Source organism: Gorilla gorilla, chromosome 10 (assembly GCF_029281585.2).
Source record: "Gorilla gorilla gorilla isolate KB3781 chromosome 10, NHGRI_mGorGor1-v2.1_pri, whole genome shotgun sequence".
Lineage (NCBI taxonomy): Eukaryota > Metazoa > Chordata > Mammalia > Primates > Hominidae > Gorilla > Gorilla gorilla.
In genome coordinates this window covers 111,063,754-111,088,565 of record NC_073234.2, presented here as the reverse complement: position 1 = coordinate 111,088,565, position 24,812 = coordinate 111,063,754, and the positions used below count along the sequence as shown (strand labels likewise).

Below are 24,812 nucleotides of genomic sequence, written 5' to 3'. Positions count from 1 at the left end.
ATATTTCCAGAATGTGAGATGTATGTTCCATTAAGAGAGGGTTTTGGCCAGGTGCGGTGACTCACGCCTGTAATGCCAGTACTTGGAGAGGCCAAGGTGGGCGGATCACTTGAGCCCAAGAGTTTAAGACCAGCCTCGGCAACATAGGAGGACCTCATCTCTACAAAACCCACAAAAAATTAGCTGGGTGTGGTGGTGCATGCCTGTAATCCCAGCTACCTGGGAGGCTGAGGTGGGAGGATCATTTGAGCCTGGGAGATCAAGGCCATAATTGCAACACTGCACTCCAGCCTGGGCCACAGAGTGAGGCCCTGTCTTAAAAAAAAAAAAAAGGAAGAGTGTTTTGGTAAACGCTGAATACATTTCTAGTTTCTTAGTATGTCACAGGCAGGGAAACATGTTCCAAAGTGTGATCATTAGTAAGTAATTTATTATTAAATCCAAGAATATCCAAGATTTACTAGGAATGATTTAATCATAGTGTGCCCATGTGACCAGGGGGGAACAGCAGCCAGACAAGGAACCCTGCTTCCCAAAAAGCAAAACAACCACTGTTAGCAGATTTTCACAGTATCGGTTAAATATTCTGCCCAGAAACTCCCTGGATGCCTCCTCAGCTAGGACACTACCAAAGATTTCAAACTTGGTGAACAAAAAATAATCCCAGCACTTTGGAAGGCCAAGGTGAGAGGATTGCTTGAGCTCAGGAGTTCGAGACCAGCCTGGGTAACATAGTGAGACCACGTCTCTCCAAAAAAATAAAACAATTAGCAGGGCAAGGTGGTGTGTGCCTATAGTCCTAGCTATTCAGGAGGCTGAGGTGAGGATCACTTGAGCCCAGGAGGTCGAGGCTGCAGTGAGCCATGATCTTGCCGCCGTACTCCAGCCTGGGCAACAGAGCAAGACACTGTCTCAAAAAAGAAAAAATATATCAATGCTAACAAGCAGCAATTAAGAGTTTACTACATGCAAGGCACTTTTCTTAGTGCTTTACAGTTGTTATCCCCATTTTATGCTCCTAACCACCCCTGAGGTGCATGCTATTATTATTCCCATTTCTCAGATGAAGAAACAGAGGCGCAGGAGACTGATTAAATTGTTCAAGGACAGTCAGATAATAATTGTGAAGTCTGAATTTGAACCCATGCATTCTAACTCACAGTGTTCATATTTCAGCCCCTAAAAGGGCATTCTTGCATTTAGAAAGGAGTCCATGTGAGATAATGCCAACTGCACCATTTTCCTTCACGCCTGTTTCTTTAGTTGAGGGAAGAGAATTGAAAATCAGCATTTTCTTCTGGTTTTTTTTTTTTTTACACACTCCAAATTGTAATGTATTCTATCATGCCACTATGCGGCTGTGTCATTTTCTACTCCTTCCTATGGTTACAGCGCCATCAGAATAATGCTGCCTAATGTCATTTATATTAAGAGGAAATGGAAATGGTAAGAGTCCCTTCTTTTTTTTTTTTTTTTAATTTTTTCGAGACAAGGTCTCACACTGTCACACAGGCCGGAGTGTGGTGGCATGATCACAGCTCACTGCAGCCTCAACCTCCTGGGCTCAAGCAATCCCCTTGCCTCAGCCTCTTGAGTAGCCTGTGGTCCCAGCTGGATGCACGCCACCACACCCAGCAGATTGTTTTTTAATTATTTGTAGAGACTGGGTTCTGGCTATGTTGCCCAGGCTGGTCTCGAACTCCTGGGCTTAAGCAATCCTCCCTCCTCAGCCTCCCAAAGTGCTAGGATTACAGGCATCAGCCGCTGCCCAGCAAGAGTCTCTTCTTTACCTTTGCCCTTTTCCTCTTGGTCTGATTTTCTGAGGTCGATTTTGGCAGAAGGTCCACTTTTGCATGTATCAGTAATGATCTTGAATGAGCAACTATGAAATTCAACAGCATTTCAGATCAGTCCTGTCAGCTCTGACCTTTGCTGTATAGAGAAATTCTGCTTGCAAGATGAATGAGAAGGAATTACACCAGAGAGAGACAAGGAAATGGGAAAAAATAGAGAATGTAGGCACTTTGTCAACCAACGGGAGGGAGATAGGGGCAGGAAACAAAAGATAATGATATAAGAGAATTAAGGAAAGCAACAGCTAGAAAAAGGCAGTTTGCAGGTGGTGGAGGCTGCAGTGAGCTGAGATGACACCACTGCCCTCCAGCCTGGGCAACAGAGCAAAACTCTGTCTCAAATTAAAAAATAAAAATAAAAAAAGGCAGTTTGTTCTAGTAAAAATATGCAGAATATTTCAAGGTAGAATATATTCAGTTAATCAATTCTTCCATTGCTAGACACCATGATTTATGTATGGTATTTCTGAATATTTATTACAAAAATTTTCCATCTAACTTTCCTGCTGTTAATTGTGTTTGAAGAGCCAGAAAAGCTACAGAAGGTGAAATAATACAGAAACCATAAACAATGGTAACCAGGAAATTAGGGAAACCCATTACTTTTACCATATACTAAAATTGATTTTTTTTTTTTTAGACTGAGTCTTAATCTGTTGCCCAGGCTGGAGTGCAGTGGCACAATCTCGGCTCACTGCAACCTCCGCCTCCCGGGTTCACGCCATTCTTCTGCCTCAGCCTCCCGAGTAGCTGGGACTACAGGCGCCTGCCACCACGCCCAGCTAATTTTTTGTATTTTTAGTAGAGACGGGGTTTCACCGTGTTAGCCAGGATGGTCTCTATCTCCTGACCTCGTGATCCGCCCACCTCGGCCTCCCAAAGTGCTGGGATTACAGGCGTGCGACACCATGCCCGGCCACACAGCTGTTTTTAATGCAGTGACCAAGGCCTCTACCTCAGAGAGTCTTGTTTCCAAAGGTGTAGATGGGGCCTGGGGAGGGAGATTTTCATGAGCACCAGTGGTAAGTCAGATAGAGGTGGTCTATAGACAAGACTTTGAGAAGCACTGCTCTGGACACTTTTACAGAATAGACTCGACAAATCCACTTGGATTTGCCGGATATAAATCTACTTGGCCTTTGTCACAAATATTATTTTATGAATAACAGAATCATTAGTCCTGTTATGGTTACCCCAAAACTAAGATGGTGGAAAAGGAAAATTGAAAGAACCTCACATAACAGCCCTGTAGAGTCGGTAAGAGAGATTCCTTAAAGTCAGTCAGAAAGGAGATTCCTCCGGCAATTATGTACCCTTACTTCCTAACCTGGCCTTGTATAGACCTGTGAAATAGCTAAATTTGTCTTTGCTATCTCTACTCCTCAATCCACTTTGTACAATCTCTCCCCAGCTACCTGTCGACTTCATCCTGCACAGGGTGTACACCAAGATGCTGGACAAAACTCTCAACTCCCAACTTTCCCTCCAGCCTCAAACAGTCTACTTACTTATCAAGATGTTACTCTTGACCAAGAGATTGATAGGTTCATAATATAAATCATTATAATGCAATACTTTCCCATTTTCCCACTTCCCAATTTTCTCCTAACACAATGCCTTCATGACCCAAAGAAGCCAGGCATGTTGGCAAACTCTTTTTTTCTTTTTTTTTTTTTTTTGAGATAGTCTCACTCTGTCACCCAGGCTGGAGTGCAGTGGAGCAACCTCAGCTCACTGCAACCTCCACTCCCTGGGTTCAAGCGATTCTCCTGCCTCAGCCTCCCAGGTAGCTGGTATTACAGGCGCCCGCCACCACGCCAAGCTCATTTTTGTATTTTTAGTAGAGATGGAGTTTCACCACGTTGGCCAGGCTGGTGGTCTCCAACTCCTGACCTCAGGTGATCCGCCCGCCTCGGCTTCCCATAGTGCTGGGATTACAGACGTGAGCCACCATGCCCGGCTTGCAGAAAACATTTTAATGGGTGATTCTAATCATAGGTATTTCAGGCACTGGTGGCAGGCCAGTTGGGGGGATATTTTTGGTCAGATGTGCCTTTCAATGCCTCATAAATCAGGCTGCCTAGGCAGCTTTGTAATTTTCCCTTAGGCAGTAGCAGTCCTGCACACACACCCCATTGTAACCCTCAGAGGCTTAAGAATAAGGAGAAAGGTGAACAGGAAGTGACATTGAGAAAGGAAAACATGGAGGATGGCTTCACTTACCCTCTCTCAGAAATGTACATTCAAGCCACAAATAAAATAAGAGAAATCCACACGGACTGCACACTTTTCCTTCCCATTCCTGTGAAAGAGAAATAAAATCCAGGATAGCATTTTTTTGGTTACATATGGGGAGAAAAATCAAGGAGATGTACACAACTCGCATCACAGCAAACAGAATTCCTTAACATCAGAAACACTCTTACATACCAACACTCTCTTACACATGCGGACTTGCTGGGCAGTGACCTTCAGTGACCTAGCTTTTGATACCAACTGAGAATACACAACTGGATATTTTTATCTGCATGTTTTCTGCCTCTCTGATAAATGTTATACTAAACAGTGGGAAGCAAAAATACAGTGAATGCATTTTTTCAGACCATATTTACAAGTACACTTAATTTGCACGCCCCCAAATGTTATAGGTTTCACCAAATGCTTCAAGAGAGAAGATTAAGTTTAGGAACAACCTGCCTCTCCAAGTTTTCACTTGCCCCGGGATATTATCCTACCAGAACTGGCTAAGGCTCTTTGAGAAGTAGTGTTTAAAGCCTCATATTGTTCAGGCTTACATCTATAATCCCAGCACTTTGGGAGGCTGAGGCAGGAGGATCCCTTGACCCTAGGAGTTCAAAACGGGCCTGGGTAGCATAGGGAGATCCCACTTAATTAATCAAAAAAATTTAAAAATTAGCCGGCCATGGTGCCATGCACCTATGGTCCCAGCTAGTTGGGAGGTTGAGGTAAGAGGATTGCTTGAGCCCAGAAGGTCGTGGCTGCAGTGAACCATTATTACGCCACCTAACTCTAACCTGGGCAACAGAGTGAGCCCCTGCCTCAAAAAATAAAAATAAAATTAAAGTTGACTTTTCAGGATTCAATAGCTTTATGAAGTGTCTTTTCCTTTTGTAAACACAAAATAACACACGTGTAAAAACAAAAACAATAAATACCTTAAGACATCACGAGTAATTTGTAATCTACAAATCTGTAAATGAATAAATAAATGTATAAACTATCAACTTTTTTTTGAGACAGGGTGTCACTCTATCATCCTGATTGGAATGCCGTGGCGAGATCACAGCTCACTGCAGCCTTGACCCCCGGTGGCTCAAGTGATCCTCCCACCCGAGTAGTTGGGACTACAGGCATTTGCCACCATGCCCGGATAATTTTTTTTTTTTAAGAAGATATAGGTTCTCCCTATGTTGCCTAAACTTAATCTATAAATTTTTGTGGCAATAAATAGATGCTTCCGCTTTCTAACTCTCCCACTGAATAGATAGTTCATTATGTAAATTCCTTACTGAACTGACATGATTTAAGGAGAAATAGGGTTGGGATCAGCATTTTCAGAGTGTCAAATACCATCACAGTCATCATCTCAAGGAATCCTCAGAACAACTTTGAAGTTGGGATTATTATTTCATTTTACAGATGAAGACCACGAGATTAAGGGGAATAAAGTAACTTGCCATAGGCCAGACAGCTAGCAAACTAGCAGAGCCAAAACCTATAGGTGCTAAGTTAATGAATAAACCTATAGGTACTAAAGGAGCAAATGAAGATCTACAATCCAACAACACTATATCTGCCTGATTCCACACCCTACGCTCCTGCAACTACATCACACTGCTTTAAAGCTCTGAGCTCCCGAACAGCATCATTTGTTGGATTGTAGATCTTCATTCGTTACTTTAGCACCTATTTCTTGTCAGCCTCCTGTGCGATAGGTCCAGTTCTAGGTTCTGGAGATATAGCAGCGCATGACACAAAATCCCTACTCTGCATTCTACACTCTCCATTCTAGTGGGGGAGGTCCTTCAGAAGATCGCTCTAATAATCCCTGCTCTTTCTCTGCATTGTAGGGCTTCTTTTGGGAGTGCTCAATGCCCTAAACGGATTCAGAGAAGTATTTTGTTTCCATCACTAAAGGGAAAATTCAAAACAAGAGACCTCATCGTCTTGATCGTATTGAATACTGTTTTCCCCCAGGTGACTTGAAAGCAGTCAATGACTAAATTATCCAGAGTAGAAAGCTGTTATAATTGGACAATGGCCACAAAACAGGAGTTTTTGAGTTACACTTAATTCCCAGGAGGAAGCAGCAGAATTCTTCCTCCCACCACCCATTACCGAGCTGACAAGTTCCTGCTCTGTGCTGCGCTCATTAATTTTCCTTTTGGCTTTAAAGATTTACAACAGCTCCTGTCTGCCCCCCATGTGAGAGAAAGTCAGGGATCCCTGCCCGCCCAAGCCATGGAGAGCTGGCTGGCTTTGCTCCCCACAAGCCTGCCGGGAGCTCCTCGACTCCCGTCATGGTAGCTTGGGAAGATTCACTTGCCTCTGTGAGAAATAACAGTGACCATAAAAGAAAAAATAAATTCTAGGCATTCTTTCAAGCCTTTGGGAAGTTCCGGCACATTCCAGCTGTGAAAGAATTCAAGTCTCTCCACTCATGTCAAAGCTCCAGCCCCTTGCATGTGTGCTTTGCACATTTAATAGAACCAAGCCTAGTAATTAACTCTATAAATTCTCTCCCTGCCTTATTTGTCATGAACTGCAAGCTGATTCTATAGGGAGGTCAACCTGGGATTTAGTGAGTCATTCTCAGGCTTTGGGCAATGACAGATTTCAAAGGTTTGAAGCTTCTCAACATTAAGCATTGCTATTCCAGAGCAAGGAGCCAATCATCTGTGACCCAGAGATTTTGCTGAATATTTTATTCCTTAAGCTTCAGAAATTCACATCCAAAACTATTTATGGTTGTTGTAAAGAGAAGTCTTCACTCCTTTATACAGTCCAGACAGCCAGATGTTCTTGTGTCTTTTTCTAGGCCCAAGTGCATCCTCCAAATCACCCATTTGAGCCTCTCCTGTAAATCTCAAACTCACCTGTGATTCCATTTAAGAAGACTCACTTCCTGCTTACCTCCTAACTTTTCTTTGCCTGTTTCTTCCTCTATAAAGGGAGGGAGGGCCAGACGCAGTGGCTCACACCTATAATCCCAGCACTTTGGGAGGCTGAGGCAGGAGGCTTGCTTGAGCCCACGAGTTTGAGACCAGCCTAGGCAACAAAGCGAGATCCAATCTCTAAAAAAAAAATTTAAGGCCAGGCGTGGTGGCTCACGCCTGTAATACCAGCACTTTGGGAGGCCAAGGTGGGCAGATCGCCTGAGATCAGGAGTTTGAGACTAGCCTGGCCAACATGGTGAAACCCTGTCTTTACTAAAAATACAAAAATTAGCCAGGCATGGTGGTGGGTGCCTATAATCCCAGCTCCTCAAGAGGCTGAGACAGGAGAATTGCTTGAACCTGGGAGGCAGAGTTTGCACTGAGCCGAGATCACGCCATTGCACTCCAGCCTGGGCAACAGAGCAAGACTCTGTCTCAAAAAAAAAAAAAAAAATTAAAAATTAGCCAGGTGTGGTGGTGCATGTCTACAGTCCCAGCTACTCTAGAGGCTGAGGTAGAAGGATCCGTTGAGCTCAGGAATCTTTGAGGTTGCAGTGAGTTATGATCATGCCACTGCACTCCAGTCTGGATGACAGAGTGAGACCCTGACTCTAAAATAATAACAACAATAGTGAAGGAAGGGAGAAGACTAAAAAGACTAACAAAAGAAGTTGCTTCAAGTTTTCTTAAGGCAAGAAAAAAAAATCATTAAGAAGTGTTCCTGAGGCCAGGCACAGTGGCTTACGCCTGTAATCCCAACAGTTTGGGAGGCTGAGGTGGGCGGATCACTTGAGGTCAGGAGTTTAAGACCAGTCTGGCCAACATGGTGAAACCCCATCTCTACTAAAAATACAAAGATTAGCGGGCCATGGTGGCAGGCATCTGTAATTCCAGCTACTCAGAAGGCTGAGGCAGCGGAATCACTTGAACCTGGGAGGTGAAGGTTGCAGTAAGCTGAGATCACGCCACTGCACTCCAGCTTGGTCAACAGAGCGAGTCTCTGTCAAAAAAAAAAAAAAAAAAAAGGCCGGGCGCGGTGCCTCATGCCTATAATCCCAGCACTTTGGGCGCCAAGGCAGGTGGATCATGAGGTCAGGAGATCGAGACCATCCTGGCTAACACAGTGAAACCCCGTCTCTACTAAAAATACAAAAAAAATTAGCCAGGCATGGTGGCGGGCGCCTGCAGTCCCAGCTACTCAGGAGGCTGAGGCAGGAGAATGGCATGAACCCAGCAGGTGGAGCTTGCAGTGAGCCAAGATCACGCCACTGCACTCCAGCCTGGGTGACAGAGCAAGACTCCGTCTCAAAAAAAAAAAAAAAAAGAAAAACAACTGTCCCTGAGGCCAGGCATGGTGGCTCACACCTGTAATCCCAGTACCTTGGGAGGCTGAGGTGGGAGGATCACTTAAAGCCAGGAGTTTGAGACCAGCCTGGGCAATATAGTGAGACTGTCTTTATTTTATTTTTTATTTTTTTTTTTTGGGAGATGGAGTCTTGCTCTGTTGCCCAGGTTGGAGTGCAGTGCCACCATCTCGGCTCACTGTGACCTCCGCCTTCTGGGTTCAAGTGATTCTCCTGCATCAGCCTCCCAAGTAGCTGGGATTACAGGCATGCGCCAACACACCTGGCTAATATTTTTGTATTTTTAGTAGAGACAGGGTTTCACCATGTTGGCCAGGCTGGCCTCGAACTCCTGACCTCAAGTGATCGGCCCACCTCGGCCTCACAAAGTGCTGGGATTATAGGTGTGAGCCACCATGCTTGGCCAAGACTCTGTCTTAAAAAAAAAAAAAAAAACTTAAATTAGCTGGGCATGGTGTTGTGCACCTGTAGTCCCTCCTACTGGGGAGGCTGAAGTGGGAGGATAGCTTGAGCCCTGGAGCTCAAAGCTGCAGTAAGCAGTGATAGCATCACTGCACTACAGCCTGGGCAACAGAGTGAGACTCCAGAAGGAGGAGGAGGAGCAGGAGGAAGAGGGGAAGGGAGAAAATAAGGGGAAGGGAGAAGAAGGGGGAAGGAAGGGGGAGAAGAAGGGGGAAGGAAGGAGAAGAAGAAGAAGGGGGAAGGAAGGGGGAGAAGAAGGGGGAAGGAAGGGGGAGAAGAAGGAGGAAGGAAGGAGAAGAAGAAGGGGGAAGGAAGGAGAAGAAGAAGGGGGAAGGAAGGAGAAGAAGAAGAAGGGGGAAGGAAGGGGGAGAAGAAGGGGGAAGGAAGGAGAAGAAGAAGGGGGAAGGAAGGAGAAGAAGAAGGGGGAAGGAAGGAGAAGAATGAGGAAGGAAGGAGAAGAAGGAGGAAGGAAGGAGAAGGAGGAGGAAGGAAGGAGAGGAAGGAGAGGAAGGAGGAGAAGGAGGAAGAAGAAGAGGAGGAGGAGGGGGAGGAAAGGAGGAAGAGAGGAGGGGGAGGAAGAGGAGGAGAAGAAGGAGGGGAGGAGGGGGAGGAGGGGGAGGAGGGGGAGGAGGGGGAGGAGGGGGAGGAGGGGGAGGAGGGGGGAAGAACAGAAGAGAAGAAGAGAGAAGAAAGAATACGAAGTAGTGTTCCTGAGCATCTAAAACTCGTACAAATTTAGGCTACTAGTCCTAGGAGTCCAAAGCACTGACCTTGCTAACACAGCAGAGATCATTATTACACCCTACAAAGAGAAGACATTTCTTTATGGCACCACAGATTAGCACTTAATTCCTTCCATACAGAATGCAAGTGTCCTCATGCCAACAGTTGGGAATGAAAAATTAAGGGGTGGAAAAGGAGAAAAGACTAATACAATTCAAACACTAGCCAAGAGAGGCCTGACTGGGGAAATAACGCAAACAAGCAATAATATGGTGCCCTGGGAGAAATGCCATCAATAAGTTACAAGTCAGCGCTGAGGAAGCCCCGAATGAGACTGTGGAAGACATTCTAGAGAAGACGATCTGAACTAGGTCTAGCATCAGCTTCCCAGCTTTTGAATCTCACTAGGCAAGGGGGACAGAGCTCCCTGTTGTGGTTTATAACAACTGTGATAACAGACACCCAGACTCCCCTGCAATCCAAATACTGTTGTCACTGAGGGCTGCTTTATATGAGTTATCTTCACAATTTTATGGTAACCTCTGAGGCGGGTGCTATTATTATTATTATTCCCATTCTACACATAAGGAAGGGAAGCTCAGGTAAGTAGGCTGTTGTATCACTGTTAGTAAGAGACGCATCCAAAGTCCAAGCTCAAGTATGCACCCTAGAGTCCATGCTCTCAGTCATCACACTGAAACACCTCCTCCCGAGCACATGCTTCCTCGGTCTGCAGAGGCAGCTAATGACCCTGGCTCCCCCTGGATCTCTGCCTTCCTTCAGGATCATTTGCTGGAATGATACAGGAATTGAGGCCTGAGACAATGAATTGAGTTAGGAGCTGTAGGTGACTCCCTACAGCAGCAGTTCCCAACCTTTTTGGCACCCGGAACTGGTTTCATGGAAGACAATTTTTCCACAGACACAAGGCAGGGATGTGTAGGGGGCAGTGGGTTGGTGATGGTTTGGGAAGATTCGAGTGTATTACATTTCTTGTGCACTTTATTGCTATTATTATTGCATTGTAATATATAATGAAATAATTATACAACTCACCATAATATAGAATCAGTGGGAGCCCTGAGCTTGTTTTCCTGCAACTAGATGGTCCCATCTGGAGGTGATGGAAGACAGCAACAGATCATCAGGCATTAGATTCTCATAAGGAACGCGCAACCTGGATTCCTCATATGCACAGTTCACAGTAGGGTTCATGCTCCTGTAAGAATCTAATGCCACCACTAATCTAACAGGAGGCGGAGCTGGGGGGTTAATGCAAGTGATGGGGAGTGGCTGTAAATACAGACGAAGCTTAGCTTGCTTGCTGCCACTCACTTCCTGCTGTGTGGTCTGGTTCCTAATGGGGGTTGGGGACCTCTGCCCTACAGCTAGTCAGCATCAGCAATAGAAGCTTCATCATCCCCATTCTCTTCTTCCTGCTAAGGCTGAGAAAGGTAAGTGCCCTTCAATTTTTTTTTTTTTTTTAATCACTGACTGTAGGAAATGCTGTCACCATGGTCCTGTTACCTGATAGTATACCCTATAGAAGAGGTCTGGGTGGATAAGTGGTACTCCGATTGCCTGAAAAGGAAACCATGCATTTGGATAACGGCCAGTAGGTAACAATGTGCAATGATATAATCGTTGTCATATACAGTCTATTCTCTTCCTTCATACTGTGCAAGCTCTTTGAGGGAGAGGTCCCATTTGCTTTGTTCACATTGCATCCCCAGGCAGATCACAGTGTCTGGAATATTGTATGTGCTCAAACAATATTCATTAAATGAATAATTAGATGATGTCTTCAGATTACACCCAGCTATTTTTTATTTATTCAAACATTTAACAAACATCTATTGAACAGCCGCTGCAAAAAAAAAAAAAACAGCATAATGGAGCAGTTATGTACGTGTAATCTAGAGCCAGATTGCTTGGGTTCAAACACTGGCCCAATGACATACCAGGCTGGTCAGGGCACTAGGGACACAGGATTAAAGAAGTCAGATAAGTCCCTACATTCATATAACTTAGATTCTAGTAAGAGAAACAAACAACCAACCTATAAACAAAATTTCAAAGATTTGTAAACACTGAGAAGGAAATGATGCTTCACTGCTGTGGAGAAAGCCACACTGAAATGGACTTTAGCATGCAGAGTGTTTATTAAGGAGTGTCAATGTCAGTGGAAAGCGGGAGGAGAAACTGGAAGTGAGCAGAGAGAGAAGGTGAGCTGCAAAGCATGCCTAGTGATAGCCTCAGCCAACCCCAGAAGGAAGGCAGAAGTGGAATGACCCTTCAGGGTCATCCCAAGTTGACCTGAGGCAGACAGGCCTTCAGATATCCCACTGGATGCTGGCCACCCTAGGATGGGGCACGGCATTGGGGAAATCTCTCTGCGGCTGAAGCAATTCCTATAGGGGCTGACAGCTGGAGACTGTCTGCCACTGGCCCTCCCAGCAGCTGCAGCAGCCAGGTCTCCATTGCAGGAGTATCGGCCACACACTCAGTTTGCAGATAGTGTGAGTGGGAGCTACCTAAAATAACATAGTCATACCTTAAATATTACCTCCTCAAAGAGGAGGTAATATTTAAGCTGATAACCATATGGTGAGAAGGTGGTAGACTTCCAGATAGATAGATAGATAGATAGATAGACAGACAGACAGACAGACAGACAGATAGATAGATAGATAGATAGATAGATAGATAGATAGATAGATAGATAGGAGAAATAAATGGATGAGAGAAAACACTCTTATTAAAGGGAATAACAAGTGTGATAAACCCAGGTCAGAACAAGCTGGCAGCACTTGAAGTGCAGACAGCAAGAAGACCCATGAGGCCAGAGCATGGCATAAAATGAGGTCTGAAGAAGCCAGCAAGGGCCAGAACATGAGAACCTTGCAGGAGTTTAGATTTATTCTAGAAAATGATGAGTAGCAATGGGAGGGATTTATTTTTTTAAAAAAGGTCCCGCTAGCTGAATGGATTGAAGAAAGAACCAAAATGAAAGCAGAAAGAACAATTAAAAGGTTACCGAAGTTTTCCAAACACGAGGTGGCATGTGGATGAAGATAGAGAAAAGTGGCTGTGTTTACATGCAGCGCTCTGTAGGAAAACCCACAGGGCTTGCTAATGGATTAAACGTGGGAAATGAAGGAAAGGGGAATGAAGACTGACTCCTAGTTTTTTGGCTTGATAACTGGAAGGATGATGGTATAAGAGCAGATTTAGGCATGAAAATAAAGAGTTCCATCATGGATTCTTTTGGTTTGAGATGCATGTTAGCCAGTGAGTGGAGATGCCAAGTAGCCAGATACACAAGTCTAGAGCACAAAAGAAGCAACATCAAAGGCTAAACATCTGTACTTGGAAGGCATAAGTAAACCGATGATATGTTGATTTGTTATTGCTACATTACCATTCCCAACACTCAGTGTTGTAAAACCATTGATTTTTGCTGCCATCTGCAGATTGCCTGGGGTTCAAGTGAGGCATCTCTGCTTCTGTCTGCTGGTCTGTGGGTCAGGTGGGCAGCTCTACTCTGTCTCTCATCCTCCTGGGACCAACAGGCCAGCCAGGCAATGGCAATGGCTCAAGAGGAAGCACTGGAGGCCTTGAGAAAGACCTGGGGGCCGGGCGCAGTAGCTCACACCTGCAGTCCAAACACTTTGGGAGGCCAACAGGAGGAGGAGGATCATTTGAGCCCATGAATTAGAGACCAGCCTGGGCAACATGGCAAAACCCTGTCTCTACCCAAAAATACAAAACTTAGCCGGGCCTGGTGGCACACGCCTGTAGTCCCAGCTACTTGGGAGCCTGAGGTGGGAGGACTGACTGAGCCCAAGAGGTTGAGGCTGTAGGGAGCTGTGATTGTGCCACTCCGGTCTGGGCGATAGAGTGAGACCCTGTCTCAAAAAAATAAAAATAAAAATTTACAATAAATAAAAGGTGGGGCTCATGATACACCTGTACTTCTGTCAATATATTAGTACCAAAAGCAAGTTACACGTCCAAGTCCCACATCAAGGGCAGAAGTATATTCTGCCTGAGATGACACCCTGAATGCAGGAAGTGGGAGAGAGGATAAAATTGGGATCCATAATATAGTCCACCACAGATGAGATGACCAGGATAAGAACATAGGCAGGGCTGGGCGCGGTGGCTCATGCCTGTAATCCCAGCACTTTGGGAGGCCGAGGCGGGCAGATCGCGAGGTCAGGAGTTCGGGACCAGCCTGGCCAACATGGTGAAACCCCATCTCTACTAAAAATATAAAAAATTAGCCAAGTGTGGTGGCACATGCCTGTAGTCCCAGCTACTTGGGAGGCTGAGGCAGGAGAATTGCTTGAACCCGGGAGGCGGAGGTTGCAGTGAGCCAAGATCACACCACCGCACTCCAGCCTGGATGACAGAGTGAGAGTCTGTCTCAAAAAAAAAAAAAAAAAAAAAAAAAGAATGTAGGCAAAGAACAGGGCCTTGGACAAATCCCTAAGTTACCTCTGCATTTGCTGCTCAACCACAAGAAGAAAAACAAACAAGGATTTAGAAAGAGCAGCAAGTGCCGTTGGAGAATAATTAAGAGGTGAGAGAAATGAGAGAGTGAGATTTCGGGAAGAAGACTGTCAAATGTTGCTGAGACGTGAAATCACATGTGAGCAAAGAAGTGGCTATCATAACTGGCAGCCTGGTCGACAAATCCAGATTTCCTATGGCAAGACGAGAAGACAGTTGAGACAGTTTTCATCTCATCCTGGGTTCTCAGAGAGCAAGAAAGCAAATTCTGTGTGGACAATGAAAAAACACCACTCTCTCCAGAATAGGAGGATTAGGAAGGTGAGCAGTGGACAATAAGGTTGGAAAGGTTGTTGAAGGCCAGATTGTCAAAGCTCTTGAACACCTGGCTAAGGAGTTGGAACTTGGTCCATTGGGCAAAAGGGAGTCATCCAAACGTCTCTGAGCACAGAGTAATGTATCTCGAGTTTTGTTTTAGGAAGAAAAATCCAAATGCAATATAAGATGGCTTAGAGAGAGAAGAAAGTGGTGGCAAAAAAGCCAATTATCCCGGTTCTGTTGGTCTGGCCTCTTGCCCAGACCTTAACCTCTCTGGAGGGCCTGGGGTCCTTTTACACTAAGCTGCTGGTGTTTGCAGTTGTTGATTGATTGATTGATTGATTTTGACAGAGTCTCACTCTGTCGCCCAGGCTGGAGTGTAGTGGTGTGATCTTGGCTCACTGCAACCTCTGCTTCCCAGGTTCAAGCGATTCTCCTGCCTCTGCCTTCCAAGTAGCTGGGATTAGAGGCGTGCATCACCACATCCGGTTAATTTTTGTATTTGTAGTAGAGAGGGTGTTTCGCCATGTTGACCAGGCTGGTCTCGATCTCCTGACCACAAGAGATCCACCCCCCTCAGCCTCCCAAAGTGTTGGGATTACAGGCGTGAGCCACCATGCCCGACTAGTTGTTGGCATCTTTCTTGCTTGCTTCCTCCTTGCCTGATTGACCTTAGTTGCTTTATGATAACTTTCTAATCGCAATCTGGGTCCTGGCCCTCTGCTCCACTTTCCATCCCAGCACTCACTCATTGAGGAAAAGCAGAGGCATCTCCTTCTCCCTTGTGTTCGAGGGGAACCACAGCCTGGCCTGTTGGACCAGGCTCACAATTCCAGGCTCCTGCTCACATCTGTCCCCCCAAGTTCCTGCTGCTCTCCTTCCCCAGGTCCCATTCCTGTCCACCCTCCCAGATTCCTCACAGCCTGCTAAACGTCCATGGAGTTCAAAGCATGGTGACAGCACCTGACTTACTGGCGTAGGCTCTATTCTTCTTCCTGTCTCACCTCAGGTGTGGTATTGGAGAGATCTTCCACCTTGTGCAAATGCTGGTCCTATCTAAAGTCTCACTTGGCCCCTCTAGTGACTCTTAGCAGAAAGTTGAGGTGGGGAGAGCATGTAAGCAAGCCCTGATCCCGAGAAGCAGCCACTACCTCCACTATGTGACACCATCTGCACCATTTTGCAAGAAGCCTAAAAGAAAAATATGCCAACAAGTGTCTCACATAATGAAGTCTCACTATTAGTATTACATAGTAATTTGGCTTGGAAAATTTTTCCTGCATTCTCACGCCTAGGCTTCCAACAGATCTACAGCAGGATGAACAGATGTTGTTTCTAGAACATAAGGATTACGTGAAATGAACTATAGTTAACGTGAGAAGTCATTATTGCATCTGTGCTAGGAATTTTCCTTGTTGATTTTATAGGGCCAGGAGATTTTTCCATAGCACATACATATTCAGTTGCTATGCATGGTATTTTCCTGTTGTCTAACAGCCAAATATTCTTTAGCTGACTGGTTCCAGTGGGAAATAGAGAAAAGCATAAAACTGGAAATGAGGAAGTAATGACATCAGTGTTCAAATCACAAAAAACAACGTGAAAACAAATATTCCACTTTAACCTGATTTATGCTGTTAACGAAGGATTGGATTTGGCAAAATCAGAAACTGCTAACTCTTCTGTGTCACTGCCATTAAGTAACAATTTGTTTTCCTCAATTTGGTGCCTCTTTTGCCAAAAGGGCTCACTGGGAAGCCTTTTCCCGTGTAAAGGGACACGTGCACGCTCTCGGATTCCACCACTGGGTTCTAGTTGCACTCCTTGCTACTGAATCCTTTGGTGATCTCTACCTCTGAGAGCAGCCATGCTACCTGCCTGGTGACAGAGCCACTCTGAGCTGCCTGTTCTGACATTACATTACATTACCTTACATTACATTACATTACATTACATTACATTACATTACACTACATTACATTACATTACATTACGCAGGTCCAGAAACAACTTGACCTCCACACTCTGCTCTCTGACTATTCCATTATTGGATTTATTTCAGTTTGTGATAACCAGACTGGATTACTGTGCCCAACAGGGACCAGGCTCTTTAGTCTCAGGATCCATGCTGTTCCCTCCTGCCATGGCCTACCCTACTGGCAAAGCTTCATGTGCTCTGATGTCCCTTGTTGCCTTGGCAGTTAGTCACTAACATCTCATAGTCATTTCTTTGCCATTGTGAATAGTGCTGCAATGAATATTCACGTGCATGTGTCTTTATGATAGAATGATTTATAGTCATCTGGGTATATACCCATAATGGGATTGCTGGCTTGAATCGTAGTTCTACTTTTAGCTTTTTGAGGAATCACCACACTGCTTTCCATTGCAGCACTATTCATAATAGCGAAGACATGGAATCATCCTAAATGCCCATTGATGACAGATTGGATAAAGGAACTATGGTATATATACACCATGGAATACTACACAGCCATAAAAAAGAACCAGATCATGTCTTTTGCAGGAACATGGATGGAGCTGGAAGCCATTATCCTTAGCAAACTAACACAGGAACAGAAAACCAAATACTCACATGCTCTCACTTATAAGTGGGAGCTACATGATGAGAAATCATAAACACAAAGAAGGGAACAGCAGACACTGGGGTCTCCTTTGAGGGTGGAGGAGGGGAGGAGGGAGAGGAGTGGAAAATAACTGCTGGGTGCTAGGCTTAGTACCTGGGTGATGAAATAACCTGTACAGCAAACCCCGTGACACAAGTTTACCTATATAGCAAACCTGCACAAGTACCCCTGAACCTAAAACAGAAGTTTTTTCTAAAAAAAAAAAAGAGTTACTTCTTAGAGGTGCTCTGCAATACATTTGTCAAAGGGTAGCTCATAGCCGTTTCTCCACTGAGTCTCCATACTGCTGCAATAGATTATATTTCATAGCTCTTTCCAAAAAGTCTTTTTGAACTAAACTTGTGTAAGTCCCTAAAACATTAGTAGAGGAGGCCGGGCACGGTGGCTCACATAATCCCAGCACTTTGGGAGGCTGAGGCGGGCAGATCACCTGAGGTTGGGAGTTCGAGACCAGCCTGACCAACATGGAGAAACCCCATCTCTACTAAAAATACAAAATTAGCCGGGCATGGTGGCAGGGGCCTGTAATCCCAACAACTCGGGAGGCTGAGGCAGGAGAATCGCTTGAACCCAGGAGGCAGAGGTTGCAGTAAGCCGAGATCGCGCCATTGCACTCCAGCCTGGGCAACAAGAGCAAAACTCCATCTCAAATTGTCACGCTTGAAGCTGCCATTTAGACTGTGTCCTTTGGGTCCCTGAGGTGGGATATGGGCCCACCGTCTCTCTTGTAGCCTCATGTCCTTCAGTGTGTTATTGGCCTTTCCTAAATGAATCCTATCCCTACTGTCACCTCCAGATGAAACAAGGATGCATTAGTAACACTAGCCCCCAGTCTCTCAGTTCCCCAGGTGTAGCCCTACCATACCCTGGGTTATATTTTTAAAGGAATGGAGACCATGACTATAGGCTGTGTAAGAGTCAAGTTACTCAACTATTTATTAAGCACATTTTTATGCCCACTACCAAGGAGTTCCTGGCACTCAGCTATCATCACTAGTCTCAACAGGAATCCCTGGAAGGGTGATTACATCACATGCTTTTCACAGCCCCCTTGACCTCCAATAGCTGTGGTGTAATACTGGGTGATCATGGACACAGAATAGAGCAAGTCTAGGCCGCAGATGACCCCAAGGCAGATGCAATGCAGCTGACTCTCCCATCCTCCTCCATCCTTCAAAAGGCTCAGAGTAAACAGTGCCTTTATGTAATGGTCATTATTCTGTGATTCCCTTCTCTGCTTCATTACCTCATGTCTGTTGCTTTGACTATAAACACAGACCAAATGCCAAGACAGAGAGTAAAGTCACCAGGAAACCCAGCTCCAGTGCCAAACCCACCTTTGCACCCTTGGACTGCAGCTATGTTTGTTTAAGGATGGCAGGAAAAAGGTGCACACATGGCTCAGTGCTCATTTGCTTCCTGCTCTGTTGGGTATTAAACCTCAGAAACTAGGGCAACTCTCAGTCTCTCTCGCTATAGCCAACTGACTAGAACATTAACCTCCAGTTTAACATCTGATATGGTTTGGCTGTGTCCCAACCCAAATCTCACCTTGAATTGTAGCTCCCATAATTCCCACGTGTTGTGAGAGGGACCTGGTGGGAGATAATTGAATCATGGGGGCGGTTTCCCCCACATTGTTCTCATGGTAGTGAATAAGTCTCACAAGATCTGACGGTTTTATAAGGGGACACCCCTTTTGCTTGATTCTTATTCTCTACTTGCCTGCTGCCATGTAAGATGTGCCATTCACGTTCTGCCATGATTGTGAGGCCTTCCCAGCCACATGGAACTGTGAGTCCATTAAACCTCTTTTATAAATTACCCAGTCTTGGGTATGTCTTTATCAGCAGCATGAAAACAGACGAATACAACGCCCAATGAGTGTTTGCCTCCTCTCCTCTTCTCTTCTTTTTTCTTATCTCCTCCCAAGTTCCTGTAAGCTAAACACCATAATGTAATAAGCAAGAAGTATATGTTGCAGGATTTCTCTTGTTTATGGTTCTTATAGAAAAAATATTGTTGATTATCTAAACCTGCATGTAACTTATAATAACAAAAAGATTCCTGTCAAATAATTCTCCCTTAATAAATTCCCTTTGCCATTATAAACTAAGACATGACCTTGAAGAATTAATACCCAGACAATACAACATTTGTGTGTTATTTAATTAGCTTACTGCTTTTGTTAATGTACATTCCTGTGGTCACACACCACTTTCCACTCAAACCTGAAAAAAATGCTACATGGGATGAAAAACTTTTTTACCAGTGTGTCCATATTTGTGCTCCCTTAAAAATTGTTTTTAACCTCCTAGCCAGGAGTTTTGAGGTTATCTCAGGACAATAGCTAATTTATTAAGTCCTAGACAATTATAACAACAATAAGTCTTTGTGCAAACTTTTGGCATACTAGAGATTTGGGGTTAAAAAAAAAAGAGAGAGAGAGAATTTGTCAGATCCAGCAGAGACCACTGTCATGTTGGTACCATCTAATCCCCATTATGAAGTGATTTTTATCAAACTGGGAAGTGATCATCTGGCAGCATAAACGACACTGGAGAAACGAATTCAATACATCAGAGAGGTTATTCCATGTCATCTACATGCTCAAACAAGAGAGACAGAGAACATTGGCTCTCATAAATCCTTAGTTTCCGGCCAAAGGCCTCTCAGAGCTCTTGGCTGCCTAATCAGATGTCTGGGATTGTGAAAGCAAATGAAGTTTATGGAGCTGAGGGGGAACTTCTGATTTACCATAAAAAGGAGGTCTGAACTGGATAACTTTTTCAGTATTCTACATAATTATCTGATAATTATGTAATTATCTAATAATTATTATCTCCATTTTACATATGACACAACGAAGACTATAGAGAGTTGGGAAACTTGCTCACAGTCCGGCAGCAAGGAAATGATGGATTCAGAATGCAAATCTTCCCACCATACCCACATCACAGAGGAAGCTGCAGATCTTTACCGGTGATTCCATTTCAGCGCCCCCAGGTTGCCCAGTCTGGGCATGATGTAGTAACCCGGTGACTCACAGCACCGCACTCATGAGGTTGAGAGCCATTCAGTGATTCAGCAAGTACTACTGAGCAGCTACTGTGTGCCAGGCACCGGTCTAGGTGCCAGGGATACAGCAGTGAATGGAAAAAACTGCTGTCCTCACCGAGTTTACACTCTACTCAGGGGTAATAGATAAATAAATAAGTACGTAATAATGTCAGGTAGTGATGAGTGCGATGAACACAGATAAGGAAGGGCAGGGGGCAGTGGCTCATGCCTGTAATTCCAGCACTGTGGGAGGCCAAGGTGGGATGATCGTTTGAGGCCAGAAGTTTGAGACCAGCCTGGGCAACACAGCAAGACTCTGTCTCTACAAAAAATAGAAATAAAAAATAACTGGGTGGGATGGTGTACGTCCATGGTCCTAGTTACTCGGAAGGCTGAAGACAGAGCAGCAGGAGGATCATTTGGGGCTGGGAGGCGGAGGCTGCAGTGAGCCAGGATTGTGCCACTGCAGTCCAGCCTGGGCTACAGAGTGAGACCCTGTCTCAAAAATAAATAAATAAATAAAATTTAAAATTATATGTATTTGAAAAGAAGAAGAATATATTTGAGCAAAGACTGAAGGAAATTAGGGGAGAGGGAAGAAAGTGACCCATGTGGTATCTGGGAAAGAGCATTTCAGGCAGAGGGAATATCAAGGGAAGGGCCTAAGCAGGAAGCTTAGACAGTTAAGGAAAAGTTCTTAGAATATTGCGCCAGGCTGCAGCAGAGCGAGCAAAGTGGTAGTTGAAAGAGACGAGGGGCATGGGGTGGCAGGGATGGAGGGGATCAGGAAGGGCCCTATGGCTTCTGAAAATAATTGGGATTTTACTCAGTCTGGAAGTCTTTGGAAGGTTTTCTGTAGCAAAGTGATATAGTCTGATTTACATTTTAAGAAACTCACTCTTAGTTGCCAGCTAACTTGGCTGTCACCAGTTAGCAAGGCCCCAAACCACAAACAGAATGAGAGGTAAGATGATAGTGCAAAAAGCACAGGTTTGGGAACTAGATCTGTTTCCAAATCTCAGCCTTCATCATCTGCTGGCTCTATTAACCTTGCACTTGTTACTGTAGCCTCTCTGAGCCTCAGTTTCCTCAACTGCAAAAGGAAAAAATAACCTCCTCTATACTTATTAATTAAATATAAAGCACATGAAATATAGTAGTTAGCACTAAAAAATAAAAAATAAAAAAACCAGCCATTGTAGTTATTTGATTTAGTGATCAACTATTGAGTTACTTTATCATTATTAAAAATAATGCAGGCAAAAATTAGCCAGGCATGGTGGTACACACCTGTAGTCGTAGCTACTCGGGAGGCTGAGACACAGAATTGCTTGAACCTGGGAGGTGGAGGTTGCAGTGAGCCGAGATTGCACCACTACCCTCCAGCTTGGGTGACGGAGGGAGACTCTGTCTAAATAAATAAATAAATAAATAATACAGGCAAGACCTGGATTGAATAATATGTCTTCTCTGCCACTAGAATAATCACAACAAAAAATTAACAGTGGGGAAAAAATGAAAGAAAGACGTGCTCTTCCTTGCTCTTAAAAAACAACCCGGAAAATTGTATCCTAGGAAATTTTTAAGTATATACAAACAATTGTAAAGCAAGTAATGAGTTCATTGTACATAGTTTCAGTAATTAGCATTTATCCAATCTTATTTTATCTTGTTTTTCTGGAATATTTTAAAGCAAATACCAGATATATTATCATTTCAACTATAAAGCCTTCAGTTTGTATTCCTAACAGAAAAGAAGTTTTTGTTAACATAACTCCAATACAATGATTGTGTCGAACAAAACTAGCAATCATTTCTTAGTATCATCTAGTTAGTACCTAGTCCATGTGCAGATTTCTCAACTGTCTCAAAAGTATCCTTTTACAATTATTTTGCTCAAATCAAGATCTAAACTAGGCCCATCAATTGCAGTTAGCTGATAAGGCTCTCAAGTCTCTCTTTATTTATTTATTTATTATTATTTATTATTTTGAGACGGAGTTTTTTTGTTCTTGTTGCCCAGGCTGGAGTGCAGTGGCACGATCTCAGCTCATTGCAACCTCCACATCCGGGGTTCAAGCGATCCTCCTGCCTCAGTCTCCTGAGTAGCTGGGATTACAGGCACATGCCACCACTCTTGGCTGATTTTTGTATTTTTAGTAGAGACAGGGTTACACCATATTGGCCAGGCTGGTCTCAACCTCCTGACCTCAGGTGATTCACCCGCCTTGGCCTCCCAAAGTGCTAGGATTACAGGCGTGAGCTACCTCGCTTGGCCTCAAGTCTCTTTTTATCTGCAACAGTCTCTTCTTCTTCTTCTGCCCCTTCCCCTGCTCCTCCCCTACTCCCTCTCTCTCTTCTCTCCTCCTTCCCCATCACCTCTCCTCTGTCTTTTGCTTTGAAAAAACTGTCCCTCTACATGCAAAGACATCAAATACTATACTGGGGACACTCTCCAGTGCTTCAGAGAGGAGTAAGAGGAATGCTTTTTTGTTTCCAAGAGAGGAGGTGAATACTATCAACTCCCGTAGAGAAAATACCATGTAATATGGTGAGGAGATGGCTGAGAGCCGACTTAGACTTTTTAATATGGGTATAAAGGGCTGTCATGGAAACGGACCATATGATCTGAGGCTTCTCTTCCAGTCCTAGAATTATCTGGGATCTATCAGGAGATAGGTATTTAGATGATTACCATGGGAAAATGACCAACAGAATTTCCTGTTTTCTGTTAAGGAGCAACCAGAAAATGTTTCCTTGTTGGTTAGAAGTGACAAAAGTGTTTCCTTCCTGCCTGGTGGAAAGGAAGGGGATAGGCCGGTTGTCACTATGAAAGGCCGATGCTGCCCTTAGCACTGATGGCCTAATTGGGTTGGTTTAGCTAAATCCAACTCTGGAGTCATAACTAAAGCTAGTCAGCCTTTATTAATTCTGTCAGGTAATTCTTAGAAAAAGACTAAAAAGAATTACAGGGATACTGATAAATTCTGAATGAGCAGAAGTGGTTTTTTGAGATGAGAGAAAAGAAAACCAGGTTAAGATAGCCCCTTTTGATTCCATACCATGGTATAAGTAAGTTTTGCCAAAGGATCACTTGTGGAGATAACTACCAAGGTGCTAAACTTTCAAGATCTTGTCCAAGAAGTGACTTCTGAAAGCAAGTCCAAAAGTCACATTTAGATATTGGTTCCCATACAGTTAAATAAAGTGTATTTATTTAATTACTTTATTTAACTATCAGGTACAAAATCCCTTTGCAGACTTTAATAAAACCTGGGATCGCGCCACTTCACTCCAGCCTGGACAAAAGAGCGAAACTCCGTCTCAAAAAATATACATATATATGGTGATAAAGTTTCCCATTTTCCAATGCAGCTTCACATTTGAACAGCTCTAATGGATACAGCATTATGGCAGGGTTTTTGTGTGTGAGTGAGATCCAAAACACTCAATCATGTAAAAGGGTACAGTCCTGTTGTATGTTAACACACTGATCATGTAAGCCTATGAGATGAGCCAATCATCAATTATGTTACAGTCGAATCTGCTTTGTGTTGGGATGCTTTAATGTAGGGTTTCACTAAATAAATGAATTTTCATATACTGAACTGAAAAAAAAGACCAAAATTAGAAATGAAGTATTTGTATTCATTGCAAATTATTTTGGACTTGGGGATCCTTTTGAAATGCCCACGTGAATCAACAAGCAGTGGGAGGTGGAGAAAAAGAGTGGTCTCCCACTCAGAGCTAATTCTGGCTCTGGTAATCAGAGAAACACAAGAGGCAGCCAAGTAAGGACTGGCAGCTCCAACCGGCTTGTTTTGTTATTTTGTCTTTGACTCAGTAGTCAACTTCCTTTGGCATTCATTGGAGTGTGACCTAGGACTAGGCCCACTGTGTTCTGAGTATAATAATTCCTCATCAAAATGTAAAGCCAGGAGTCTAGTTGAATGGGAGGGCCTATCACATGGCTGAAAATGATGCAGGACAGGCAAGCCCCAAAATTGGGGTTTAGCCCAGGAGGGTTCTTGGCTTCACCCAGGAAAGAATTGTGAAAGGAAAATCTTGGAGTCCCAAAATCATTAAGCTAAAGGGAAAAGTCAAGCTGGGAACTGCTTAGGGCAAACCTGCCTCCCATTCTATTCAAAGTCACCCCTCTGTTCACTGAGATAAATGCCTATCTGATTGCCTTCTTCGGAGAGGCTAATCAGAAACTCAAAATAATGTAACCATTTGTCTCTTATCTACCTATGACTTGGAAGCCCCCTCCGCACTTAGAGTTGTCCTGCCTTTCTGGACCAAACCAATGTTCATCTTACATATGTTGATTGATGTCTCATGTCTTCCTAAAATGTATAAAACCAAACTGTCCTCTGACCACCTTTGGCACATGTCATCAGGCCCTCCTGAGGCTGTGTCACCTATTTATTGGCAAAATTAACTTTCCAAATTAACTAAGATCTGTCTCAGATATTTGGGGTTCACAGAATTCAAGGGTGAGTGGTGGCATTAGAAAGCAGGGCTGCTCCATGCACTGTGTGCCCAGATGAGCAGCTCACAGGCAGTTCTGTACTCGTATCTATACCCACTTCTAATTATATGCAAATTAAAGTGCAGTTTATGCAGACATTTCTAGGATGAGGGTGGTAACTTCTGGGTTATCAGAGTTGTTGCCATAGAAACGGGCAGTAG

At 44.1% G+C, this 24,812-nt stretch overlaps 1 long non-coding RNA gene across 1 annotated transcript in view; it reads right to left on the bottom strand.

The window, feature by feature from the left end:
* LOC101153439 (uncharacterized) overlaps nt 1–24,812 on the bottom strand; it is a 148,867-nt gene that overhangs the window by 44,565 nt on the left and 79,490 nt on the right. The window contains exon 3 of the long non-coding RNA XR_008670227.2: nt 4,077–4,155. This is a non-coding gene — a long non-coding RNA (uncharacterized lncRNA). The remainder of the gene's footprint in view (nt 1–4,076; nt 4,156–24,812) is intronic.